Here is a 9,322-nt window from a genome sequence, read left to right as displayed (position 1 = left end):
GCTGAAAGATGCAGAGACTCAATAGCTCACGAAAAAGAAATGAACAGTTGACAACATGCAAACACACAGAAATGAATCTGCCACTTTCAGCCATATGCTTCACACAGCAAGCCTCTAATTAGATTTCAAGCCTGACAAAAGACTAAGAGAGTCGCACATATAAATAAACACATCATTTTGTGTAGCTTCAAGCCCTGTTATGAACTCTACACTGGTTATCAAGATACTAAGATAACCGTGAACTGCTGAACTCCTTGAGCTGGCTTCATCTTGTATTTTCTTTCAGTGACTTTGACATTTTCTGGTCATGTCAGACGGGGCCTAAATGCTGACTGACAGTCTGTGATTTTTCAGATTAAAAGCAGAGACAGAAATACACGAGAAGTCATGCCTCACTTAGAAATGCCAAAGGCAATTCTTTTCTGGTTTGATTCGGAGAGCCTGAAATCCTTTGCTGCGGACTGTGCTCTGCGCTAAGATGAGCCTTTAAGGGAGAACTGAGGCGCATAATGAAATCTGCCAGCTGAAAGCAGCTCACAGAGCAAAAAAGTAAAGTTTATTCTATTGACATTGGCACAATTCATTTAGCTCTCTGTGAAATCCACGGTGCCATTCATCAAGGATTTCACAGATGTTTTATGTTTGCATCTTAAATTCTAAGGTTAGAGTGGACTTAACACATGTGCATACTGACATGCAAGCAAAGCAACACTTCCCCTGTTGAGAGCCAAGCGTGACCCTCAGAGACGATCCTCTGTGACAGGGGCCTCGGCTCTGCACCGGCCTTGGTAAAACATTTATGGGAGCCTGGTGAGGTCACCTTGGGATTGCTGGTCTGTGTCTGACTGCAGAAGCTGGACTCCTTCTGAGATTGAATTAACTTCACTTTTTCATCACGTAGGTTCATGGACCTCTGTCAGTCTTAGTCTGAATTTTTAAACAAGGAGATAATGGATGGAGCTAAAAGTCAATGAGAAGAAAAGGTTAATTCTTTTCTCCTATCGAATGAATTTAATGCTCTGCCTGTTGGAAATAATTTTTAAAAGTCATTTTCTGCAGCAAAAACACTCTGAGGGAAAGACAAGGCAGACTTAATCAGATTTTGTACAACATAACTGAGAAATGTTGTCAAAGTTTGCATGAAATAATGAAGATATTAATTTTTGTGTCACTTTCTTTTGCATTTATCATCAACTATAGGTTGATTCTGGAGAGATACTGCAGGTGTTTACTTCCTGCCATGGTCAGACTCTACAACAAACTAATAATATAATCTCACCAAATGAACATACGTGCAATATTCCCCTGTCTATTTATTAACGTGCAATACGTTTCTGCCCACATTCTTACTGCTGTATGTTGTTTTTTATTCACTCATGTCACTTCTGCGCACATTTCTTAAAGTATCTCTGGTTTTGTGAATGTATTGTAAATTTACTTATTTAGTTTGTATTTACTTTTCTTAGAAAATGCTGATTTACTTTTTACTTTGATTGATAATAACTTTAAAAACTACAATTTTGTATGCTTTTTGTTGTTTGCACTTTGCACATCTACCGCTGCTGTAACACTGTAAATGTCCTTGTTGTGGGACTAATAAAGGAATATCTTATCTTTTCTCTCTTATCTTGATTTCTGGCCAAAAAGTGTCAAAAATAAGTCATGTACGTCTCAGTTAAAGATATCAAAGAGGTTATTTCCTTAAAAAATAATACAAGAATGTGACGCCTCATCTAACACCTACTTCTTCCATCTCTTAAGGCCTAACTCGCTTAAAATCTCACAAGATTTTGCACATGCATCAGAAGTAGTAGCAACTAACAACTGACTCTTCTTTTCTCAAACATTGGTGTGTAATAGCTCTACAACAACGCCTTCAACATTTAAAAGACAAGGTCTACTGTCAATTACTTCACATGCATTGTTAAGAATATCACTTTACCAAAAACCCTCTTGCACCCAAACTTTAACCCAAGCCAGTCATTTTTATTTTGATGTTGAGACATCTTTTTGACAATTAAGAGGGCTACTTAAGTTATTTTAAAAACTTAAACCCTGCGTATAAATTTGCCAATATTCCCACCTTGCCTGTGAACAACCACTTGCAGCAAAGTGCAGCACCACCAAAAACCTAGACTTAGAAGACCAAGGGTTTCCCTTTGATTGCAGAATCAATGGTTCCCAACTCCATGATGATCCTCTCCTCATCCATAATGTCATCAATGGCCTCTGAAAACCTCTGACCTGTATTATGATCTGATGTCAACACGGATTGTTTGGAGGTTTTAATGTTGTTTTGTTTTCTGACTTCCTGTCCCGCTCGATCTACCCTGTGCTGAATTGATGAGCCGTGCTCAGGTATGCAGCAAAAACAGAGGCCGTGTGTATCTGCTGCAGAGGACTCCTGCATTGCTGGAGCTTGAGTTGAGATGGACCAAACACGCCTCCAGTGGAAGTCCCAGATAAGAGTTAGCGATGATTTGTGAGTGATAGTACCGGCTGCTTTTGAGCCAAAGACAATGCAGCTCCATTCTGAAGGGACACTCCAGAGTAAAGGTTGCTTCAAAACTAGGAATAAGGCCAGAGGAGTGGATCTGGGACAAAGAGTGACCCGGCGGGAGGCCTGAGGTAAATCTCAAACTAAAGAGAGAGTCTGTAACTTCAGGCCAAAATGTAAAAAGTGCCAGTTCTTGCATAATGTTTCTTGCAGGCTGTGAATCCAGCTTCAACCCAGATCAGCTCGCACAAATCACCAGAGACTTTAAACCATAAAACTCCTCGCAAAACGTTGATTACAAATCTGCAAAGACAGGACCACATATTATGACATGACAGCACCTTCATGAGCACTGTATTTAATCTTTACCTCAAAATGTATCTACACATACACCTGTCCACACAAGATAGTATGACTAAGTTTGAAAGCTGAGTAATAACTACTGTACACTTTAAATAGGCTTAGCAGAAAGCACAGCTGCAAGCACTCCACGTCCAACCTTGTCCATACAGCAAAAAGGCAAATCTGTTTGAGTAGAAGTTTTGCAAGCTCAATAAACAGCAGATAGTGAGTCTTTCATCACTCTGTCGTCAGCCTCTCAGAAGGGAAAATGCTGTCAGACTCCAAACATGCAGCTTCAGTTGGCAGGTTTGTGAAGATTTGTGATCGATGTCTTTTGGTCCCATATGCTTCTTTTTACTTTCATCGTTGACATTTACTTTGTGTTAATGACATCAAGATATGCTCAGCAGTTGCGTTAGGATGAAATATAATGTTTGCATGAGGTTTTTGTGACTCCAGGCTTGTTTCTGTACCTGCTGCTTCTTAAAGTGGCCAAACTTTTCTTTATGCTTTCCACACAGTAGAGGAGTGTGAAAAGACTTTAAAAGATGAAGGTCTGACACTCTTTGATTATACTCTTATTGATATATTAAGACACAGACTATAAGATGCAGCAAAATATTTTCAGACTGTTACTTCATCTTTGCAGTTCTTTCACATCCTGTTTCCAGTAGAAATTTACAATCCAGCAGAAACAGAAGCAGCTTTAGGTCACTCCATCATGACCTAGCATGTAGCTTTCAAGGTATTCCCTTCCACCCCATGACTTTGACTTTCATTGTCTTTTAGGACCCACACTATTTCCTGGTCGCAAGGTAGCATCCAGCTATTGCATATCCTTCAGTCATTGGTTTCTGAAGAGGGGTTTGAAGTCAGCTAATTGGGGTCACTGTATCTGAAATGCTGACTCAACCACACACCTTTGCTCAAACTAGAAACAGATACAGAGATGAAGCTGAGGTGGGATTTAAGACTCCTAACAAACAGTTGCATCATGCCCCCCTGTAAATCTACTCGACTACGCCACAAAGTATTCAAATCTGTGAACAATTCTGAGTCTTGAGTTCTACTTAGGTCAGCAGGTGGAAGACTTTAACCATACCCAGAGTACACTCAAAGTCTGGTAAAGGGGCCTTCAGCTGTGGTCCTTCTCTTTGGAGCAAACTGCCTGCTGACCTCAGGTCCATCACTACTGTCTCTACTTTTAAAACAAAACTCAAAACATATTTATTTTCCAAAGCGTATGAATGATATAATGACCGTTGTGACTGGCTGCTTGTGCAAAAAAAAAAAAGGTGAGATATAAAAAGCAACCATTGTTCATTGTGCTCAAATAAGAGTTGTTCTATAGAGACAAGAAGCTTTTTATTTTTACCAGGCTGTCGATATGTTTCATTTTGCAATGAAACTTTTTTTAATGGGTGTTAATGGGGATGTCTTTGCTTATGCATCCAGCCTCAAGCGGACACTGGAGGAACTGCCTTCTTTTGCACTACTGCATTGGACTCTTATTTGTACAATGACAGATGCAGTCGGACACAACGCCTGCAAACTTGAGTTTTACAATCAGGGCTATAAAACACAAACCTATAAATAACAGAACTACAGAAAACAAACTGTTTCTGCAGTCTCTTAATTTTTGGAGCTTATAGGAAATTAAACCACCCTGAGAAAGCTCAGCTGAATTTTACTGCCCTTCACACCGAAAGATGGAGATGAATGAAGTGCCCCTACAAAACCCAGGATTATATTCCAAGGCTTTAAAGATTGTATCTGCAACAGTAAAATCATTGAAATGCTGTTTGATGAAAGGCATTATTTCAAACAAATCTTCTCCACACACCCACACAGTTATTATCAATTACTCTGATTAAGTCTGAGCAGGAAATCGTTTGAGGCTTTCACACTAATAGGAGAGGTGGATTTAAGTTGTCCCACCTGAGCGAGTGCAGCAAAACTTCAATGAGAGAGAAGACGATGTGAGTGACGCACAGTGCGGTGAGGACTTCAGGATCAGAACAAAGTGAAAACACCTAGCAGTGTGTTTGGACTGGAAGTATGACGTGTCCCGTTTGATCAGTCTATCTGAAAGTAACTTTAAAGTTCAAAGAGAACACCCGAGTCCTTATCAAGGAGTATGAGTAATGAAAGCCAGACAACTGGAGGAACTGGGGAATACAAAAAGCCAAAAGTTAAACAGTATAAAGAAAACATGTCTCCAAACACAAATGACAGAAACCCCAGTTTTAATAAGTTTGTGGGCAGTATGTAAAGAGAATGAAAGATAGAGCAGGATGGAGGTGTTTTGTAACTTCACCTAAACAGTGTTAGAGTTGAGGAGATAAAGCCTTAGACTGTGACACTTTGAATCCGAGTTCTTGCCTTATAACCGAGTAAAAGTTTGTGTAAACTTTAACAAAGAATACTAACTTCACCAGGCAAGTTCACAGAGTCATATTTAACAAAGAGTTTCCATGACAACTTGATATGTTGTGGCAGGAGCAGGCACACATGAGAAGAACAAAAGGTCATTCATGTCAGAAGTTAGTGCAAGAAATATCAGTGCAAGAGTCGGCTGCAATCAGTGTAACGCTGGACACTTCAGTGTTAAACTATATCATTAGAATAGACTGTAAAAGAAGCAAAAACAAAAAGAGAACACTTTCTTGTGCAATTTAAAATCGGAATTTGCAAGTACACATGGCTAATATGACAGCAGAAAACATATGCTGCATTATTTTAGAGAAAAAATTATACAGTGGACTCTGTAGTGGGGAGAAGGAAAGCTATATGCATTGCTGATGTAACCCCTGCTCTTAAAAATAGCACTAAATACAGCCCTTAATACAGCTTGAAACTCCTTTAAACTCATCTTACAGGGAAAATGACTTTTCCATGTAAAATAACTGTAGACTATAGGGTAAATTATAATTCTCACTCACTTTAAAGCATGACATAATAAGCCACACAGTATCTCAGTTTGGGGATTTACAATAACATTCAAGTTCCCATAAACTGTTAAAAAAAAAGAAAGAGAAAAGGACCTGGGATTTTTATAGTGTTCAGTCTATATTTACCTAAGTGCACTCTTTCAAAGTTTATTTCTAGTGCTTTAAAGTTGGAGCTCATGAAGACCAAACAACAGTACCTCCTTTAGATGAAACTTAAACAACTCCTACCATGTGGAAATCCCTCTCATGTTCCTCAGTCTGCAGCAGCACAGCAATGAATAACAGCAAGGTCCATTAAGGAAATGTACATTTTAAGAGTGCATTATTTATGCATCTTAAACTATTATTTAATGCAAATGAAAATTGACTTAATATGACAACTGAATATTAATCATGCATTTTATCATTAACAGGCAAAACCTTGTATGTTTTTGCAGAAAAGAAAATACATATTACAACTGATATTTATCAGGTTATTATTCTGCAGCTTCATATCTGATGATTTATCCTATGAATAAAAGCTTTACTTGAAGTTCATGCTGTTCTTTATTGAACATGGCCACAGAGTCCATGTCTCCACAGACAGACAATATTGAAATGGAGTTAAACCTGCTCCTTCTGAAGTCTGTACAGACAGAAAGTAGAGGGAAGATATGTTTTTGTCTTGTGTTAGTTGCATAAGTTTGTAGCAGTGCATTACTTGTATTACACGTTTTCATTAAGCAAAACAGGTAAACTTATCCACTTCATTTATTTCACCAACTTTCTGCAGACAGTTTGCATGGATTAACTCTGCTGTGGCTTCCTTCTACTTGAAACTAACCAAAGAACAGTTTGGTGACCTTTAAGCTGTCAGACTTGGCTCTAGCTGGTGCCAGGAATATTCAGACTGGATACAAGGCTACCCATCGAGTCAACAGTGAGCTGAAAATCTGGCTCATTACAGCAACATGAACGTGCCAGATGGGTGCTATGATAAATCTGTCATGACACAGAAAATATCAGAAGACTTGTCATGGTCAAGAAAAGACAAGGGGAATTAAAGAAGTGCTTCTTTTGTTGTTCATTTCTCACACAAGAACTCATGTTGCATTGAGGGATGCATGTCTATCCTGTGAAGTGCATCATCTGGTTAATTTGCCTCTGATGTAATTATGCGTTTTGGTCGAAATAAATCAAAAGAGGCTATTTAAAAGTTTTTTTTCTCCTTTTAATGGGGGGAATTACCAATTAAGCACTCCTCTGTTTGGTGTGAGACTCAGCAGGGCGATCACACCATGGAGTCAGAGGCATGCATGAGTGGGGGGATTTCATGTTGCTCTAAATACTCATTTCATTTGTGGGAGCATGCATTTTGTTCACTGCTGAGAACCTCATTCTTAATGCATACTGTGCCTCCCTGAGCAGAAGGAACAACATTTCTCTGTCATACCAACGTAAGCCAGATGGGATTTAATTCAAGAGGACTACATGTAGAAACAAAAGCAGTTTTTTTAATGCAACCATTTTTTCTCCTGTTTTCATTTGTGCGACTGCTAACTCCTCACCGTGTTTACACGCTGGCTTTGGTAATGCCATGTCGTCTCTGGCATTTACATCAGTGTTAATTAAACTATAATATTGTTGTTATGCAGATTAGGGAATACTTGCGAGGCTCAAAGGATGAGTGAAAGACAACCCAAGGACCCTTCAACTCAGTAAACAACTTCATTCTCGCTGAATTCTTGCAGCACAGTTTCATCTACAAGAGTGAAATTCATCCATAATTTATAATGAGTTTCGCTCTGATGCCACATAATCAGTTTTTCAGACATATTTCATTTGACTAATCAAACATTCAGTCACTTGGCAACACGTTACACACTCACAGAGGGACACAAATCACTAAACCTGTATCTGTGTTTTGTAAGCCTGTGAGCATGTATGTGAAGACTCAGTGTGTTTGAGGATGTGTGTGCATGTGTGTGTGTTACAGTAGGTGTGCAGACAGTAATTACTTCATGTGATTGCACTGACAGGCTCTGGAAGCCAATTTAAAAAGAGTCTGGATTGTTTGTTTGTCAGACGTAAGATGCTGCTGGCAAAAACAAGACAATATGCAATATTTATCATGTGTGTTATCTATGTGCATAAACAATTTATATGAGCGTATAATGCAATCAAATTTGAATTCATGTCAGTGTGCACATACAATTCATTTGGAGTGGGTGGGCATAAAAACAAACAAAGGAACAACTTGTACTAATAAGATATGTATTATTTGCACTCAAGCTTAGTTGTGTGTTTCAAAGTACATCTTTCATGACTACTTGTTGCTTCTGGGAAAACTATTCAAACTCTTCAATCATGCAGAGAAGAATCATAAATTGTGACTAATTATTTGCCTATTGAAAAAATCCCTGTGAACGCCCTTTAAATCAACTTCCTGGTACACTTACTGCAAAGCTGACACACTTGAATTAGTGGTAAAATTAAAAAATAACAGCAGTGATAATTACTTAATTCAATGTTTGGTTTCATCTTGGTGGGGAGTGAGGCTTTGCTCCAAGTGGGGGAGTTTAAGTACTCGAGTGGGGGTACCGACAGGCGGATTGGTGCAGCGTCAGCAGTTATGCGGACGTTGTACCGGACCATTGTGGTAAAGAGGGAGCTGAGCCGGAAGGCAAACCTTTCGATTTACCAGTCAGTCTAAGTTCCAACCCTCACCTATGGTCATGAGCTGTGGGTCATGACTGAAAGAATAAGATCTCGGATGCAAGTGGCTGAAATGAGTGACCCCTGAAGGGTGTCTGGGTTCAGCTTTAGAGAGAGGGTCAGGAGCTCAGACATCTGGAGGGAGCTCAGAGTAGAGCCGCTGCTCATTCACGTCAAAGGAGTCAGCTGAGGAGGTTCAGGCATCTGATAAGGATGCCTCCCGGATGGACGCCTCCCTTTAGAGGTGTTCTGGGCACGTCCAACTGGGTGAAGGCCCCTGGGAAGGTCCAGAACTCGTTGGAGGGATTATATATCCAGCCTGGTCTGGGATCGCCTCAGGATTCCCCAGGAGGTGCTTGAGCTTATGATGGGTAGTGGGATTTCTGGGTCAATTTGCTTGGACTGCTACCTCTGCGACCCGACCCCGGATAAGCAGAAGAAAATTTATGTAATGTTGGGTTTCAATAAGTTCATGATTGCCTCATTATTTCCACTAACATATTATTTAAAGTGGTATTAGGTCATCACCAGGGCTTGACATAAAATTACTTGTGAACCAGCCACTCTGGCTCATGGTTTTCCAAAGCTACTGGCCAATCAGCGTTTTCAAAAGCCACATTTAAAGTCACAATATTACATTTTTTTATGATAAAAGTTGTCTTTGACATTTTACTTCAACCACATCATAACCCTTTAAAGGTAAAAGACCTCTGTATACAACTAAATCAAGACTACAGAAAATCTATAACACCACAAGTCATTATGAAATATTTCAAATATAAAGACGATGGTGCCAACTCCTGATTCCTCACACCCTCAAATGTTAATGGTGTTTTAA

This window comes from Notolabrus celidotus, chromosome 22 (genome assembly GCF_009762535.1).
Source record: "Notolabrus celidotus isolate fNotCel1 chromosome 22, fNotCel1.pri, whole genome shotgun sequence".
NCBI classification, from domain to species: domain Eukaryota; kingdom Metazoa; phylum Chordata; class Actinopteri; order Labriformes; family Labridae; genus Notolabrus; species Notolabrus celidotus.
Note: the sequence above shows the minus strand (reverse complement) of the source record.